Source organism: Mustela putorius, unplaced genomic scaffold (genome assembly GCF_011764305.1).
Source record: "Mustela putorius furo isolate JIRA1106 unplaced genomic scaffold, ASM1176430v1.1 tig00003911_pilon_pilon_pilon, whole genome shotgun sequence".
NCBI lineage: Eukaryota > Metazoa > Chordata > Mammalia > Carnivora > Mustelidae > Mustela > Mustela putorius.
In genome coordinates, this window is record NW_025422058.1 from 2128480 (window position 1) to 2147032 (window position 18553).

Here is an 18553-nt window from a genome sequence, read left to right on the forward strand (position 1 = left end):
AAAAAAAAAAATCAAACAACGTAAAACCATATGTTAATTCCCACCCAGGTCACTACCCCACCTCCTAAATACCCATTTCTTGGCTGTGTGTTGCAATTTGGAGGGATGTTACATTAATAGAGTATAGAGGCTTATGCATTCCTTCTGAATATATCAAATGTCTTCCAAACTCATCTGTGCCATACAGGACATAATACACATGTGGATACCAAAGAAATCTTTAATCCTCCCTGAGGCTGTTGATTTCCAGCTAAAAGCCAGATTTCTAGAATTAGATCATACATGTCAAGGTCTGCTACAAAATCAGCACTCATAGAAGATTTATGTATCTTGGCAGCTTAGCAAAGAAATCCCCAATTTCAGTGAGATCAAGAGAACCATTTTTAGAAAATCACTGCCAGACCTGAAGCTAATTTCCTCTAATTCTATGACATCTGTAAGCCTCATATGGGAGTCTGGGTTTTAATCAGCCCTGCATTCTAACAAATGGCTAGTAATGCTCAAAGAAAATATATACCAAAAACCATTTCACAGGAAAACCACAAGATAGCATAAAAGAACAATATGGGCTACAGGCCCGAGAACACATATTGTTTCATTGACAACTCTGAAGACTTATAGGCATTTAACTCAAAAACAGGAAAAAATGTTGGTGTCACAAAAGGAATGTTCTTCACCAAAGATTCTTTTTTGCTAGTATGAAAGATGACTGGAGAAACCACTGTATCCTTAACACAGAGCTATCTCTCAATGGCAACCACATTTCAATTAAAGAAGTGATGGTAGAGAACGAAATGCAAAAATGAATCTGGGACAAAGTGGGCTGCAAAAAATACTAAGAGTGAAATAGATATCTCTTTTCAAGTGTTTAATTTCGGTCTTCATCATTTCTTCAAGTCAAATGGAATTGTCCCTTGGTGGTGCTTAATTCCTTTAAAAATTTTTCATCACCATATGCTTTTTCATAAAGCATAAAGCTTAAGAAGCTGATGGTAAACAGTACCAACATTGTCCAAAGAGCCTTTCATAATCTCACCATGATAAAAATTCCAGTAGCAATAAATACACATGCTTACAGCCATACTTCTGCAAAGAACAAGAAATAAGCATTTGGGTGTAATAGATCTAGAAATAAATGTTATTACTCAAAGTGCTGTATACATTTTCTAATTTCATTTAATTTTTATTTGCATTTTTCACATAATTGGCTAATAACGCAAATCCCAGGCATTCTTGTTAAATTGTCAAATGAATTTTTAACTCTAGTAAATAAAGAACATGTGCTTTACAGAAAGACTTCAAGAAAAGGAAAGGTAAACAAAGCCAGAGTTAATGTTTTCTTTCTGTAATTCTGTTAATAATACTGCTAATACTGATTCAATATTCAAAACAAGCCAGGAACTACCTTCACATTTTACAGGCATAATCTCATTTAAGCTTCTCAACAATACTATAAGGTAAATATTGTTACTATTTTGCAGAGAAGGAAACAGGTTAAGAAAAAGGAAGTAATTTGCCCAATCTGAACAAGTTACAAAGCAGGAAAGGTAAACTCATACCTTTGACCTGTGAGCTTGTGTTTTTAATTTCCACGACATATAAATTCATGTAATCCTGAATCTACCACTTAGTGAGTCTAGGAGACTTAACAGTGGATCACTGATCCACATTTCTAACAGGATGCATTTTTACTTCACATTTGAGCTTGGATTTTCAAAATTTGTGAACCAGGCTAATCTGTGTCCTATAGTTACACATTTCATCTTTCTTTGCCAAATGTAGGCGCTCCCAAATTATCTGTTCTTGGCTATATTTGAGATCCCAACACTGACCTTTCCCTAAGTGCCAGATTTGCATTTCAAACTGCCTGCTTGAGTTCCTGGATGTTCAACTGATACAATATACATTTCTTATTGAATTCATCTTCTTCCTTCCCAAATCCATCCTTTCTACTAGATATTCTATTTCTGCCCATCATTCTGACAATCACTTAGAACAGAAACCAGTATGAATCATCACTATAGCAAATGGTATTATTCACAAATATTCTATCCCCTCTTCCCTGTTTGTGGCTTATACTTGCCACAGTTTGACTTTGACATTGGTCATCTGATGTGTTGAGCCAATGGGATGTAAGCAGATATGGCATATCCTACATCCTTTAGGTAGTAGTGCACTATTTCTATCAAGTCTCTTGTTCTTCTTCTCTGTCTTAAGATATACCAAACAGGGATGACTCCTTCAGTCTAGATGTAGGAATGAGAAAACAAGTCAAGCCATAGAATCCAACCCACAGTTTGGCATACATTGAAAACAAGGAGTAGATGTTACAGTTATTGCAAGCCATTGATATTAGAGGATTATCTCTTGTTACTGCAAATATAGACTTTTGTTTTACTTTCGTCTTGACATCAAATCCATTGCAATTTGTATTAGTTCTACATTTATAATATATCTTCTATTTATTTATATACCACCATACCCTCATTGTGCTGATCATAACGCATCTCTTTGGTGATTGTAATTCCTTGTGTCTTTTTCTCTAGTTTCTGATCTATCAAGGTAACTGTTTCTGAAATGCAATTTGATCCTTTTACTTCCCTATTCAAATATCATAAATGATTCTCCAAGTTTGGAGGGGGAAGTCTCATAGAAGACTAAGTAACTAATTTATGAAATAGTGCTATAGGTCCCATCAGAAGAGCAATAAGAAATGAACACTGGACTTAGCAACATGTTTGACATCAACAAAAATCATCCTAACCTTAAAAAGAAAGTTCATTTATTACTTTAGTAAAAACAGTTTTGGAAAAGTAGAGTATATTTAAGTGACAACAGGAAGAGAGAAATTAGAGATAGCAAGATAAAACTGGAAAGAGTTTCAAGAGTTTTGGTTTAAAAAAAGGACAGATAAAGAGGGTATGCTCAAGGGGAATATGGAATTTGGTGAGGGGGCTTTTGTTATGTTTTGTCTGGTTTTGTTTGTTTGAGAAATCCCCCATGTTGGTTCACTGATGATAATAACCTAGTGGAATGGAAAATTGACCTACAGGATAGCTTAGAAACAATGGAGCTATTAATGCTGAACAGAAGAGAGGGGATGGGACCCTCTGTCCTAACTGGAGAATTTGGCCTTAGATAGTAGCTGAGGCAATTCCTACAGCGCAACAGGAGGTAATATAAGTAAGCTATAAGGAAGGAGGTTGCCAGGGTGATGAGAGTTATATTTGCATTGCTTCTGTTTTCTCAGAGAAACCTTAAACACGCTAACTGAGGATAAGGATGGAAAGAAGAGATCAGAGGTTTGAGGAAAAAGGAACAAGTATGAATTATTTGCCAGAAAATGGAAGCATGAGTGGCTCAGAAAATGTAGGATTTCTGGGAACCCCAGGAATCCACTTGAGATGACTAGTCCTGAACTTACTAGGAAATAGGTCTGCATGATTTTTCAAACTTTCTCATTATATTCAGCTGGGAAGGTGCAGAGCAGAAGAAATGCTGGGCTCAGCTAAAGATTGAAGTTTTGCTAGTAAATTAAGCAAAAAAAAAAAAAGAAAAAGAAAAAAGAAAGAAAGAAGCAGTAGAGTAGAAGGGTATCTATATCCAAAAAGATGTTTTTTTTTTGTTTTTTGTTTTTTGTTTTTTTTAATGAACCATGGACTCTAACCTATACAAAGAAGAATATGGGGATGCAATGAAAGTATGGGATTCTGACAAATTTGGAATCAATAGACTACAGGTCCTGGTAGAATATTATTCATGATGCTGGAATGATAAAAGCAGTGAACTAGAAAAGTAGTAGTGGTTATTGAAAATATGATATTCAAAATTGTTTCAGTGGAGAGTGTGAAGCTTTTAGTAACAACCAGTTCTAGGTTGTGACAATGGGAGTGTGGCTAAGCTCAAGTAGAAAGCAAGATCACTGGAGGATAAGAGATGTCAAGTTTCTGAGAAATGAGGCTGTTACAAAGTATATATAGATGCTGATATATTGTGACAAGAGTAAAAATCTTAAATAACTCAGGGAGAGTGGCTTAAGATTCTGGGAATGACAATACCATGGGGAGGTAACAGGTGGAGTAGACAAATGGTGAGGACTTTAAAACTGGATGTTTTTAGGGAGGAGAAGGAATGAAAATGTATTCAAGGAAGAAGGACATTTACCCTTCATGCAGGTCCAGTGATAGGAAGGCAGTATTCGAAGGACTGTATGGAAATCAAGCACAGTGGGAAAGGCAATTCAATAACAATAGGGGGAAGGATGTGACTCAAGAAGAGATTACTGATAAGGCAATGCAACAGACAGTGGATTTGAATTCTAAGAAGCGCAGTAAAACTACACCAGGTATTAGGGAGGTATGGAAAATGGAGTTTTATAAGGGAAGATTTACAGAACTATACAACTATGGGGATATAGGTATGAGGGAGAACCTTTTAATTACCACATTAAATGTATGTCTTAAAATTTTGATAAATGTAAACACAAAGTTTGTAAAATAAATACCTTCTGTTAAAATGTTAACAATAGGGAAACTATACCATACTCGGCTTTCACATAATAATAGATGAACAGAAATCATGCACAGTATGTGTGAAACAAAGTTATCAAAGTATTCAACACCTAAGTTTGCCCTCAAGGTAAATCCTACTGGGGGGGGGGTAAACTCAACCTGAAAAACATGTTTTGGGGCACCCGGGTGGCTCAGTGCATTAAAGCCTCTGCCTTTGGCTCAGGTCATGATCCCAGGGTCCTGGAATTGAGCCCCACATCGGGCTCTCTGCTCAGCAGGGAGCCTGCTTCCCCCTCTCTCTGTCTCTGCCTGCCTTTCTGCCTACTTGTGATCTCTGTCTGTCAAAAATAAATAAATAAATAAATAAATAAATATTTTAAAAAAATAAATAAAAGACCATGTTTTTCCTAGAGCTTGTGCACAGACATTTTCAAAACAGGTCATTAAATTGGTAAACAACTAAGTTAAAATAATTCATTAGCCCATGTATTTGTATTTGAAACTATGGATATGCCAGGGAATGAGCTAAATCAAATAGTGACCAGGGAAAGAGTTAACTAAGCTTCTTTTCTGTAGGAATTTTGGCATTTTTAAATAAAAAATTATCTTTGTGGGGGCTCAGTCAGTTAAGCATCCAACTCTTGATTTGGGCTTAGGTTAAGATCTCAGGGTCATGAGATCGAACCCTGAGTTGGGCTCCATGCTTAGCAGAGAGCCTGCATAAGATTCCTTTTCTCTCTCTCTCTCTGTTTGCTCCTCTACACCCGCTGCCTCTAAAATAAAAAAGAGAAGACAAAAGAAGAAAAGAAGAGAAGAGAAAGGAGAGAGGAGAAGAGAAAAGACAGAGAAGAGAAGAGAAGAGAAGAGAGGAAAGAAGAGGACCGGAGGGGCGCCAGGGTGGCTCAGTGGGTTAGGCTGCTGCCTTCGGCTCAGGTCATGATCTCAGGGTCCTGGGATTGAGCCCTGCATGGGGCTCCCTGCTCGGTGGGGAGCCTGCTTCCTCCTCTCTCTCTGCCTGCCTCTCTGCCTGCTTGTCATCTCTCTCTGTCAAATAAATAAATAAAAATCTTTAAAAGAAGAAGACAGGAAAGGAAAGGAAACAAACGAAACAGAAGGAAAGGAAAGAAAAAGTACCTTTGTGGTGTGATCAGAAGCAGAAATACACAGTATGGGTTACAAAGGGAAAGGGACCAGTAAACACGGAGGACTCAGCACTGAGATGCCTGACTCCGAGGAGGATAGCCAGTAGCTCTATGCCCTTCTTCTGGAACAGAGCGAGAGAGAATCATTTCCACATAGGAAATGGAGCACCTCAGAAAAGATTTTCCCCCACTTCAAGATCTGTCCCCATCAACTTTCGCCTGTGGGTAAATAGGTCTCGGCCAGGAGGTTCAAAGAGAAGGCAGCAAGAGACCAAGAGAGTGAATGATTGTTGACAGTGAGCGAGAGACTGTCAGGAGGACAGACAGCTGAGAGGGACACCGATGACAGACTACATTTCCCGTATTCATCTCCTGCCATTCACATCCCATAAAGGTTGCAATCAGCAGCCTAGGGCCCTCCAGCTGTGCTGAGCGCTGAGAACTGTGTCTGCACTAGACACACCCTAAACCTTGCAGAGCTGAACGAATAGGCTCATTAGCAGGACCTATCTATTGGCAATAATGAAAGGTTTCATAGTGTTTGTTGACTCTGACCAATAAATATTCCTTCAAAAAAAGAACATTCCTTTGAATTTGAAAAATCAACCTCACTCTCTCTTAACATATTACAGTGTGATACAGTTCATCATATATTAGAGATACTATAAAATGTAAGTAACTGAATGTTTCATATACACATTAAACAAAGACTCCTATAACTTGATAGGTTTTTTTCCCTGAGGTAGGAAGAAAAAATCAAACTCAGACTGCTTTATTTTCTGCCTTGTTGCTTTTCCTCTTCATACCTGCTAGCTTGTGACATACATATATAATCTCTAAAACACACCAGACTCCATTTATGACTGCTAAATTGCTGGTGGGTGACAGGATTTGAATTAGCCTATTTATTATTATCCTGTGCATGTGCTCTGCTAAATAAAGTCATAAGACAAACAAGTTTGAGATAATTAGATGGTGCTGATTGTATTTGCAGTATGCACTTGACTTTTGTGATTAATTCCGTATTAAAGACTACACAGATTGTCCTCTGTGAAACAGAGCACTGCAATAGGAGAAAAAAGTCCAGGGTCCCTAAGTGACAATTTCAACACTATTATCTTACCGGGACCCTGATATCTTGGAAAAACTCCCAGGCCGCAGCCAATCAATGGTTATGATCTATTTTAGAAAAAAAAAAAAACAACAACAAACAAACCCTAAACTATAACAGGAAAAGATAAAATCTAAAATCATAATCAATACTGATGCCCGCTGTGTTAATGAGCTGCTGCTATTATAATAACAATGGAGTCAAAGGGTTAAGGAAAGTGTGGTGAGGAAACATTTAATCCAAGAGAGAACATTTATGCAGGTGAAAATTTATTGTAAAAACATGTTTGAAGATAGAAAGCATTTAAAAGTTAACTTAAGGCTCACTCTATGTATCACACAGACAACTTAATTTTATAAAAGGGTTCCTGGGGATCTTTAGAAAATGAGAGAAAGAGGCCTGTTCTACTATTGCTGCTTGTCAAGGGAATGTGACATTCTCCTTTTCCACTTCCACTAGCCCTTCGTACTTTTAGACTTCAACCATCAGTCTCTACTCTGGAAAAGATAATTTTAAGTGAGAAGAATCTGATCTATAACCTATCCCTAAACTGCTCTAGTCAGAAATGTCAGAAAAGAAAGCCCATGCGGGTATACTTTGGGATTCTATTGTCAACAGGATATGTATGTGTGTGGAGGAAGGAACATGTTCTTAAGGTATTAAAATATAAACTAAACACATTTAATAATATAATGCGTTTGCTCTCCATGCTTCAGTTACCTTATTTGAAAAATGCAGAATACAGTATCTTCGACTACAAATACAAAGCACTTAGCCCAGCATCTCTTATGTGGTTAGGTGAATGTTAAGTCTCCTTCCCTTTCTGCCATATGCAGGGAAGTGAGTTACCCTCACTTATCCTCCATGGAAGTGATGGAAACTCCATCTGGTGGACAGGCCTAGTCACTTTTGTGTTCTCTTTGAAGAGGGTTCCATTCTAGAGGTATGATCAGTGCAGTAGGGTATCTAACTATTCTCTAATTAAAGAAGCCTCATGTTTATTTTCTTATTTGTAGAGAAGTGAGTGTTTTAAAAAATCGACTTGGGGCACCTGAGTGTCTCAGTTGGTTAAGTATCCGATTCTTGATTTCAGCTCAGGTCATGATCTCAGGGTCGTAGGACTGAACCCCAACTTGGGTGAACATGGAACTGGCTCGGGCTTCTCTCCCTCTCCTGATGCCCCTCCCCATTCACTCTCTTTCTCTCTCTCTCTCAAAATAAAAATCAACTCAACATTTTCTTCTGGGAAGACAAAGGGGGAATTGTTCTTGGCACTACATAAGATACTTTTGTATATTATTTTATGTATTTCCTACAATAGTCCTATTGAAATAGGACTATTTGATGAAGCAAATAGTAAATACTAAACATCAAACAAGAAATACCAAAAAACACTGACTTCTTTGCTGATTTAAAAAAAAAAAAAAAAAAGAAAAGTCATCTGGGATGCCTGGGTGACTCAGTGGATTAAGCCTCTGCCTTCAGCTCAGGTCATGATCTCAGGGTCCTGGGATCGAGCCCCACATTGTGCTTCTCTGCTCAGCAGGGAGCCTGTCCCCCTACCCCTGCCTGCCTCTCTACCTACTTAAGATCTCTCTCTGTCAAATGAATGAATAAAATCTTTAAAAAAGAAAAAAAAGTCATCAGTCATGGAAATAATGCATTGAATTAAGACATCAAAGAGGGAGGATACCATGCATTGTTTTGAGGTATATTTCTTTAAAAATTGATGACTATGGGGTAATTTTTCTAAAGACAGTCTCAGGAAGGTAAGCTATAAATCTAGTTCATTATATGAAAGAATCTTGTAGAATTCCTGCGCTAACCCATCCTTGGCCTGGCTATAGGGCTCAATCATACGTAGGCTGTGCATGCTGAGAGAGCTCTGGCTACAAAATGCGTGACACCTCCCAACAGCAAGGCACAGTCCCAGCTGGGGACTTCAAATGACAGATTGATTTTAGAGTCGATTCTGTCTGCTGCTTGGACACAGGAGGATATGATTTGTGTGAGTCTTATTCTTCATATACTTAGAGAACCAGAGAGCTAAGGCTCTTAACCAGCAGCCTATTTATCAGAAATATGACCCAAATGAATATCTTTTCCTTATAACTGATTTTTAGAAATATTGCTGTCCTTTTGCTAAAATGATGAAGCATTCAGATGGCTGATACTCTGCCCCATTTTCTTCTGGGTGTTTTGTAAGGTGGAGGCAGCCACTCATACAGGGTCATCTTTCCATTTTCTCTGTTAAGTTCTATATATCTGTTACTGTGCAGCAGGGGTGCTGAGAGAGAAGCTATGGCTTTCACTTTAGAAGGACAGAAAGAGGGAGACACAGGTCTGATACTTGTTACTTTGCCTCCTACTAGCCATGGGGTTTGATGTAGCACAAAGAGAATGAAGGTGTTATGGTTGAATGGTTTGCTATTCCCCTCCCCCACCCAATGTCCCAGTCCTAACCACTATCACTTCAGAATGTGACCGGATTGGGAGGTGGGTTACTTAGTTAACGTGTTCTTTAGTTACTTAGTTACAAAGTTACTTAGTTAAAGTGAGGTCATTAGGGTATGCACTCACACAATATGACTTGTATTCTTATAAGAAGGGGAAGTCTGGACATAGACACACACAAAGGAAGACAATGTAAAAGAGAGATGACAGCAAATCCAAGACCAAGAGGGAGGCCTAGGACAGATCCCTCCCTCAAGACTCTCAAGAGTTAAACCTACCAACACCTAGGTTTTCTACTGTAATTCTAGCCTCCAGGACTGTGAGACAATACAGTTCTATTGTTTAAATGACCCAATTTACAGTTGTTTCAGCAGCCCTTGCAAACATACAAAGAATAAATATCAGGCTTGAAAATGCCTTGGAACAAGAGTCACTGAACCATGGCTATGGACCAAATTCAAATTATAGACCCATGAGCTAAGAATGTCCTTTATATTTTTACATAGTTAAAAGGCTTGCTGCAATTTTTTTCTCTCATCATCCAATCAATTTCTTGATTTTGCCTCTCACTCTACAAAGCTTAAAAATATTTTCAGCCTGACCTTTTCCAGAAAGAAGTTGCTGACACTTGGCTTAGATAAGAATCAAGTTGAGTTCACTTTTAACCTTGTCATTTAATTATAAGAAGTTCAGTTAACTTTACTGAGCTTTCTTAATATAGAATAAGTCTTTTTAACAACTCTCCTGATTTCACAGAATTAGGGTCAAGGAATAAACAAAATATGACATTGTGGAATAACTTAAGAAATGTAAAAAATATCTATACACATATAATTAATTTTCCCAGATATATTAATATAAACTATACATGCGCCAAATTTTGAAAGTGCATACTTTCACTCTATAAATTTTCTAAACTCAGAGATCAGTTCTGTGCTATTTTAGATGAAATCAAAACACACTTCAGAACTTTTTTTTTTTTCTTTTAAAGATCCTCAGAATACTGAAGAGAGAGAGAGAGAGAGGACACAACTTGGAGGCAGAGGGAGAAGGAGAAGCAGACACCCTGCTGAGTGGAGAGCACCATATGGGATTCAATCCTGGGACTCTGGGATCATGATATGAGCTGAAGGCAGACACTTAATCAACTGCACCACCCAGACACCCCACACTTCAGAACTTCTGAAGAAAACTGTCTTTGGATATCCTAGTATTACATCTTGCTATTTAAGTTTTGGTTTGAGGGATACTTGAGTGGTACAGTCCGTTAAGCATCTGATTCTTCATTTCAGCTCATGCTGTGATCTCAGGGTTCTAAGATTGAGCCTCACCTTCAGGCTCCATGGTCAGCAAGAGTCATCTTGAGATTCTCTCTTCTCCCTCTGCCCCTCCCACTTGTGGCTCTCTATTTCTCAAATAAATAAATAAATCTTTAAGTTTCTGGTTTGAGTGTCCTGGTTAAAATATTTTTAAAAAGACCACCCGCTAGAGTAAAATCAACAGACTGTACCTATAAAATGTTACATGTCAATTACATCTCAATTTTTTTTTTTTAAAAAAAGGCAAATAGCAATATTCTGGATCATATGGTTTCAAAACATTCATACATAATAATTCTTCTCCACAAAGTCTTCAAATGTTAGCATCCTTAAATACATGTTTCTTTTTAAACCTATGCTTTAAAAACAACTCTCCACAAAATAAAGCATAAATTCATTCATTCACACCCTCACTTATTTATATAAATATCTGTTGCATAACAGAAATGTATTAGGCTCAGTGTTAGATGCTGAAAATATAAAATCAGATAAGACATGGCAAAAATCATCTCGATATTATGTGTAGGTCACTATATAATACAAGATGCATAAGACAAAATGGGGTTTCAGGACAACAGATATATATTTTGTAATAAGAACTGCATTTGAGACTGGGGGTACAGGGACGAATGGGATGCTGTCCCTATCCTTGGATATATCACAAGCTTCTGGGAGAGACAGACACATAACAGAGTCTTCAAAATAACAGAGTGAGCTGTAAGAATGAAATATACCCAGTGCACAGAGATGCTACAATGAGATGCCTAGGGTTTTCAGGGGAGTTCATAAAGGACAGAACACCTGAAGCGAATCTTGCAGAACAAGTTAAGAATTATGAAGGAAGACAGAATGAGCATCCCGTTGAGTATGGGATTCCAGTCTAAGCAAAGGCAGGAAACAGCAGACTTAGTGGGGGGTTGGGGGACAATAAATAGTTCGGTATTTTCCAAGTGTAACTGTGAGTCCTGGCAAGGCAGGAGACGAAGTAAAGCTGTGAGCAGAAGCTAGGATGTCCAGGTTTGGAACAGAAGAAGGGAAGGAGGACATGCATGCACTGGTAATTTTATAGATAAAGCATGTTAAGATGTAAGCAAAAGACTTAGACAGTTAATGAGCTTTTGGCTACAGTGATTGGTTCAAGAATGTACATAGGATAAGGTTTTTTTATGTCCAATCCTAGTAATTCTTAGGAACCTGGCAGAAGCATGCTTCCCTCCCACTGGACTTGAACCTTGAATTATATAGTACTGAGAATAAGCTGGTTTAACCCAAGGAGCATGAAGCCTACCTATACAAAATAGTACAGTGGAGCTAAGAGATAAAGAAAACTGGATACTATATCCAACGACAACCAAACTCAGAACTACCTATGGACTTTTCAGTTATGGGAACAATGCAAGCCTTTTCTTCTTAAGCCATTTTTGGTAAGATTTTCTGTCAGAATCACAAAAGGCCTAAGAATGTAACTAGCTATTATTAATATTTCATACAACTTGTGAGCATAAAAAATGAGGCTAAGAGCGGCCAATGGCTTAATGGGGATCAAAACCAAGAATTCAAACTCAAAACCCCTTTTTAATAACCAATTTTGCCAACTTCTATCTCACAATACCATGTTTTCTCCGTATGTATACTGCTTATAGTGATGTAATGACATGTGGTCAGTAAGCACATGACAGATAGATGGGAAAAGCAGAGGGTAAATGATGGTGCTGATCATTTGGCCTCACACCTTGTTGTCAGGGTCATGGGACCAAGTAAAGGAGAAAGCTGAGAGTCATCGTGTAATTGTATAAGCCCTATTTAAATACTTTGTAGTCAGCCCTCAACTGTACCCTGTGTCCCATTGAGATGCCATATTTTTCCCTCTCCAGAGAATAATCTCAGAGAATATTTTGCTATGCTAGAAAAGGGACAGTTGCCCGGTTATTCATGGGTTGGGCTGGAAATTTGGGGATCAGATTATTTCTTAAATACCCTTTGATCCAATTCCTTCCATTTTTACATCACATTGATCCTTACATCCCAAGATAACCAATCCTAAAATTCCCAAGCCTACTGGGGTGCCGATGGTGTGAACTGCGTTGCTTCCTGAACTCAATACAGTGTTTCACAGTGTGCTCAGTGCTTTCCTGCAGTTGCTGAATCAATAGCCATTCTCCCTCTGTTCTGTCACATTCACAGCTTTTTTTGTTATTGTTGTCCTCTGTATTCTGGCTCCTGTGGCTTTACATATTTAAGAAAATCTTTTCACTAATATATTGGGAGAGTTTTTAGTAGCATCAGAGCTGCTATGATATTTGAGTGTGAAAATAGTTCTGCTATAAAATCAACCACACCAAAGTATTCTAAAAAGATCTTAGCAGTTAATTGGAATCTGAACAGCATTTCTATTGGTTTTTACTAGGATCAGCCTGTTCTAGCCACTAGCCAATCAAACTGGCTTAGAAAAGACATCAGGAGACATCAAATTGAAGCTGGAAAAGATTTCAAAAAAATCAATATGAGTTTTAAATCTGCTTATCTGTTTTACTTCCACTTGTCCAAAATTCTTTTTCTTTTTCTTTTTTTTTTTTTTTTTTTTTTTTTTTTTGTGGGGCCCAATTCAGGGCTTGAACTCACACCCTGAGATCAAAAACTGAGCTGAGATCAAGAGTCAGATGCTAACCCAACCAAGCCACCCAGGTGCCCCTATTTTTACTTTTATATAATAAATATTTGGGTTGTCAAACAGACATGGATTATCCAAACCATCTGGGATCAGAGTATAATATACTATTAGAGAAACAAGTAATAGGGTTTTATTCTGTAAGAAATGAGGTACCTCTGGATATTTAATTAAATTTGAAGAGCAAGCACAGTTTCAGTCAACAGTGTTTACCTCAGCAGCAAAATCTGGCTGATAAAATATTGTAAAAGTATAACGAATTCACAAATTCTAAGAATATACAAAACCTAAATATATGCCTGAAATTAAAAAAAAAAAAGCAAAAATAATTTATAAGCTTTAATCCTAAGGAAAGACATTTACATGGAAAAATAAAATTAAATTCCAAATATACATACACACACACACACACACAAACATGCAACTGTAGACATGTGAGGCATCCTCTTCTATAAACTCATTTTATCTTTTTAGAAAACAATACATGGGTATAGACATAAAAACAAATATGTAAGATTCTGCTAATTAATGCCTTTGCCAATTCAATCAGAAATTTGATGAATGTCTTCAATTTAATGGCTGATTACACAAACTACTTAGATATATTCATTCCAAATGCCAAAATAGCATGCAATCATTGCAAGTCATAATTTAAAGTAATATTTAATACTATGTGTATTGTTTATTATGTAAATTAAGAAAACAGGATACTATATCGTCTAGATGGTGTGACCCAAACTGTGTAAAGGAAGTGGCTAGGACACTTTGGAGGAAATACATCAAAGCAATATTCTTGGTTGTTTGGGGATGGGTGGGAAATAGATTATTTTTAGATTCCTCTTTGTGGCCTTATGTATTCTGTGAATTTTCTTCAGTAATCACAGAAAACTTTATATAATAACAAAATAACAATTTAATTCAGAAAATAAGTACTCATTTGGAATGAAAACACTTACATGTGCAACTTATCCAAAAACATATGGAAGCTCTGCTAATGCTTAAAAATCCAGCTCACTGAGAATAATTTCAACCATTTCAAACACAAATTAAATCAAGCAAGGAAAAGGAATATAAACGGAGTACATGTGACTCTATTAAACAAGTCCATGCCACCCACTCTATACAGCTGGACTGAGGAAGATACAGAATATATCAACTGCCAGCCGGAAGCCCTCAATTTAATGATCCCAAGTTGAGTGTCTCATCCCATCAGTTGGCCTGTTAAAAAAAGAATTCACTCCTAGTTCTTGCAGGAAAAAAAAAAACACACAAAAGTATACACAAGTGTTTAATGTTATAGATGAAACTTCTTAAATCAAATTAAGCAACTAAATTAGATGATACAGTTTCTCCTATTTTATTACTCTTGGGGAGGGGGATGTACTATAAAAGGCCCACATCACCTTTCCCTTCAAATAAATACTCTCTTAATATTTTTCTGTATAAAATCTGAATATATTTCTCCCCTTTCCATTTTTCTAATGTTTCCTAGAGGTTTTAAGAAATAAATATTTTGACATGCATTAGGTTTCAAGGTAAATATATATATATAGATATGTGTATCTATTTATATAGATATATATTATATATATCTCATATTAACAAACTAGCCAGCATTTGAGAATCTCTAATGCATGTGAAAATCCATTTTGCTTTTAGGTTTATCAGCAATCTGCACTAGAATAGAATATGATTTTATATATATAAGGGAATATAGCAACATCTATGAAGTTGAATAAAATATATCTGTTCATATTTTACAGACATGTTTAAAATAAAATAGAAAAACAAGAGTGAGAGGCAAGATGGCAGAAGACTACAAGACTGAAATGACATCAGATCCCAGAAGTTCAGCTAGATAGGTATCAAACCATTCTGAACACCTACAAACTCAACAGGATATCCAAGAGAAGAAGAGCAGAAATTCTAGGAACAGTAAATCGACCACTTTGGGGAAGGTAGGACGTGCAGAGATGGGAACCGGAAGCAATGGGATGAGAGACCATGTGGGGAGGGGCCAGATCCCAGCAAGCGGCAGAGCAGGGAAACTCAAAATCAGAACTTTTAGAACTCTGCTCCACTGAGGGACATCGCTCCAGAGGCTAAGCAGGGGTAAAACCCTCAGGGGGACAGTGTGGTCTCAAGGTCCCACGGGTCACAAAAAGATCAGGGGTATCTGAGTGTGCAGAGCTGCCAGGTATCAGAGCAGGAAAGCTGACTACAGAGACAGAGCCGAGAAGTGAGCTTTCAGATCATGGTTACCATAAACCATGATCCAAGGCACAGTTGGGCCACTGCTCTTCAAGCAGGGACCCCAGAGGTGGCAGATCTTGGGAGACTCACCTTCCTCCTCCAGGAGGACTGGCGCAGGAGCATGCAGCAGGAATCTGCTGAGCTTGGAGACTACAAACAGGGATGTGCACCAGAGATAGAAACACTCAGTCACAGGCCAGGTGCACTTGGAATACGGCCAGAGACCAGGGAGACAGGAATGACTATCTGCTTATCTCTGAGAGAGTGCAAAGGACTAGGGCCCAAGCTCTCAGCTCCCCCAGGCCAGAGATTGGGAGGCCCCATTTTCATACCTGTCCTCCAGAGCTCTAAGGAAAGCATTCAGGGAATAAAGGCTCCAAGAACAAACCTGAGCAGATTACTTAGCTTGGTCCCTTGCAAAGGTGGTGCAATTCCGCCTCGGGCAAAGAGATTTGAGAGTCACTGCAACAGGCCTTTCCCAGAGAAGACCAGCAAAAACATCCAGACAAGACCAAGCTCACCAATCAAGGAGAAACGCAGAACTCCAGAGCTAGGGGAAAGTAACGCATAAAATTCATGGCTTTTTCCCCATGATCCTTTAATCCTTCAAAGTTAAATTTTTCTTTTCTTTTCTTTTTTCTCTTACTCTATTTTTTAACTTTTCCTCATTCCTCTTTTAAAGTTTTTTTAACTAGTTTATCTTAACAATATGCTTCTTTAAAAAAACATCTTTTTAAACCTTCAGTGTAGTAGTCACATTTTATCCCATCATTTTTTTTTAAAGATTTTATTTATTTATTTGACAGACAGAGATCACAAGTAGGCAGAGAGGCAGGCAGAGAGAGAGGAAGGGAAGCAGGCCCCCTGCTGAGCAGAGAGCCAGACGTGGGACTCGATCCCAGGACCCTGAGATTATGACCTGAGCCAAAGGCAGCGGCTTAACCCACTGAGCCACTCAGGTGCCCTTATCCCATCATTTTATTTAAACTTATTTTTTGTATACATATAGGTTTTTTGTTTTTTGTTTTTGTTTTGTTTTCTTTTTAATTTAGGGACTCAATTTCTTCTAATAGATCAAAATATATCCAAATCTAACACATGGATTTTTTCTAGTCTCCAGCCTAAGCACATTTCCTCCTCTTTTTTTTTCTTTCTATTTCCAACCAACTTATCTTATCAATTCTTTTTTTTAGATTTTTTTTAAAATTTTCATCTTTACAGTCATATTCTATCCCTTCATAATACTTGCCCTTATTGTTCTATATATATAAGTTTTTCTTTCTTTAAAATTTTGGAAGGTAGTTTCTTCTAAAAGACCAAAATACATGCAAAATTATGTGGGTGGCTCTGTTCTATTCACCAGTCTAAAGTGTGTGTGTGTGTGTGTGTGCACATGCGTGCGTGCATGTGTGTATTTTACTTATTTATATATCTTTATACATATAAATATATATATATATATATATACATTTCATTTTTAAATTTTTATTTCTCTTTTTTCCCTTGCTTCTCCCTCTACTTTTGGATCTCTTCTGATTTGGTTAGCATACATTTTTCAGGGGTCTTTTCCACCCTTTCAGTATTTTATTCCTTCAATCATATATTCTTATCTGGATAAAATGACAAGGCAGAAAAGCTAACCACAAAAAAAGAAAGAGGTAGTACTGATGGCTAGGGACTTAATCAATACAGTCATTGGTAATATATCAGAACTAGAGTTCAGAATGATGATTCTCAAGGTGCTAGCTGGGCTCAAAAAAGGCATGGAGGACATGAGAAAAACCCTTTCTGGAGAAATGAAATCCCTTTCGGGAGAAATAAAAGAACTAAAATCTAACCAAGCTGAAATCAAAAAAGTTATTAATGAGGTGCAATATAAAATGGAGGCTCTTACTGCTAGGATAAATGAGGCAGAAGAGAGAATTAGTGATATAGAAGACCAAATGACAGATATAAAGAACCAAGAGCAAAAGAGAGACAAACAACTACTGAACCATGAAGGGAAAATTTGCGAGTTAAGTATACTATAAGACAAAAAAAATATTAGAATAATTGGGATTCCAGGAGAAGAAGAGAGAGGGGGACAGAAGGTATACTGGAGTGAATTATAATAGAGCATTTCCTTAATATGGCCAAGGGAACAAACATCAAAATCCAGGAGGCAGAGAGAGCCCCCTCAAAATCAATAAAAATAGGTCCACACCCTGTCATCTAACAGTAAAACTTACAAGTCTTAGTGACAAAGAGAAAATCCTGAAAACAGCTTGGGACAAGAAATCTGTAACATACAATGGTAGAAATAGTAGATTGGCAGCAGACTTAGCCACAGAGACCTGGCAAGCCAGAAAGAAATGGCATGATATTTCAGAGCATTAAATGAGAAAATATGCAGCCAAGAATACTATATCCAGTTAGACTGTCATTGAAAATGGAAGGAGAGATAAAAAGCTTTCAGCACAAACAAATATTAAAAGAACCTGCAAACACCAAACCAGCCCTACAGGAAATATTGAAAGGGTTCCTCTAAGCAAAGAGAGAGCCTGAAAGTAGTAGATCAGAAAGGAAAAGAGACAATATACAGTAACAGTCACCTTACAGACAATACAAAGGTACTAAATTCATATCTTTCAATAGTTACCCTGAATGTAAATGAGCTAAATCAAAAGACACAGGTGATCAGAATGGATAAAAAACAAAACCCATCAATATGCTTTCTACAAGAAACTCATTTTTTTTTCACTCAAAGACACCTCCAGATTTAAAGTGAGGGGGTGAAAAACCATTTACCATGCTAATGGACATCAAAAGAAAGCTGGCAATCCTTATATCAGATAGATTAGATTTTAAGCCAAAGACTATACTAAGAGATGAGGAAGGACACTATATTGAACCCAAAGGGTCTGTCCAACAGGGAGATCTAACAATTTAAGTATCTATGCCCCTAACATGGAAGCAGCCAACTATGTAAACGAATTAATAACAAAATCAAAGAAACACATCGACAATAATACAATAATAGTAGAGAATGTTAACATCCCCCTCGCTGAAATGGACATATCATCCAAGTAAAAGATCAACAAGGAAATAAAGGCCTT

At 37.4% G+C, this 18553-nt stretch overlaps 1 protein-coding gene across 8 annotated transcripts in view; it reads right to left on the bottom strand.

The window, feature by feature from the left end:
- The window catches only part of NAV3 (neuron navigator 3), a 597791-nt gene that overhangs the window by 122153 nt on the left and 457085 nt on the right, over positions 1-18553 (bottom strand). The gene's annotated exons all lie outside the window — the stretch shown is intronic.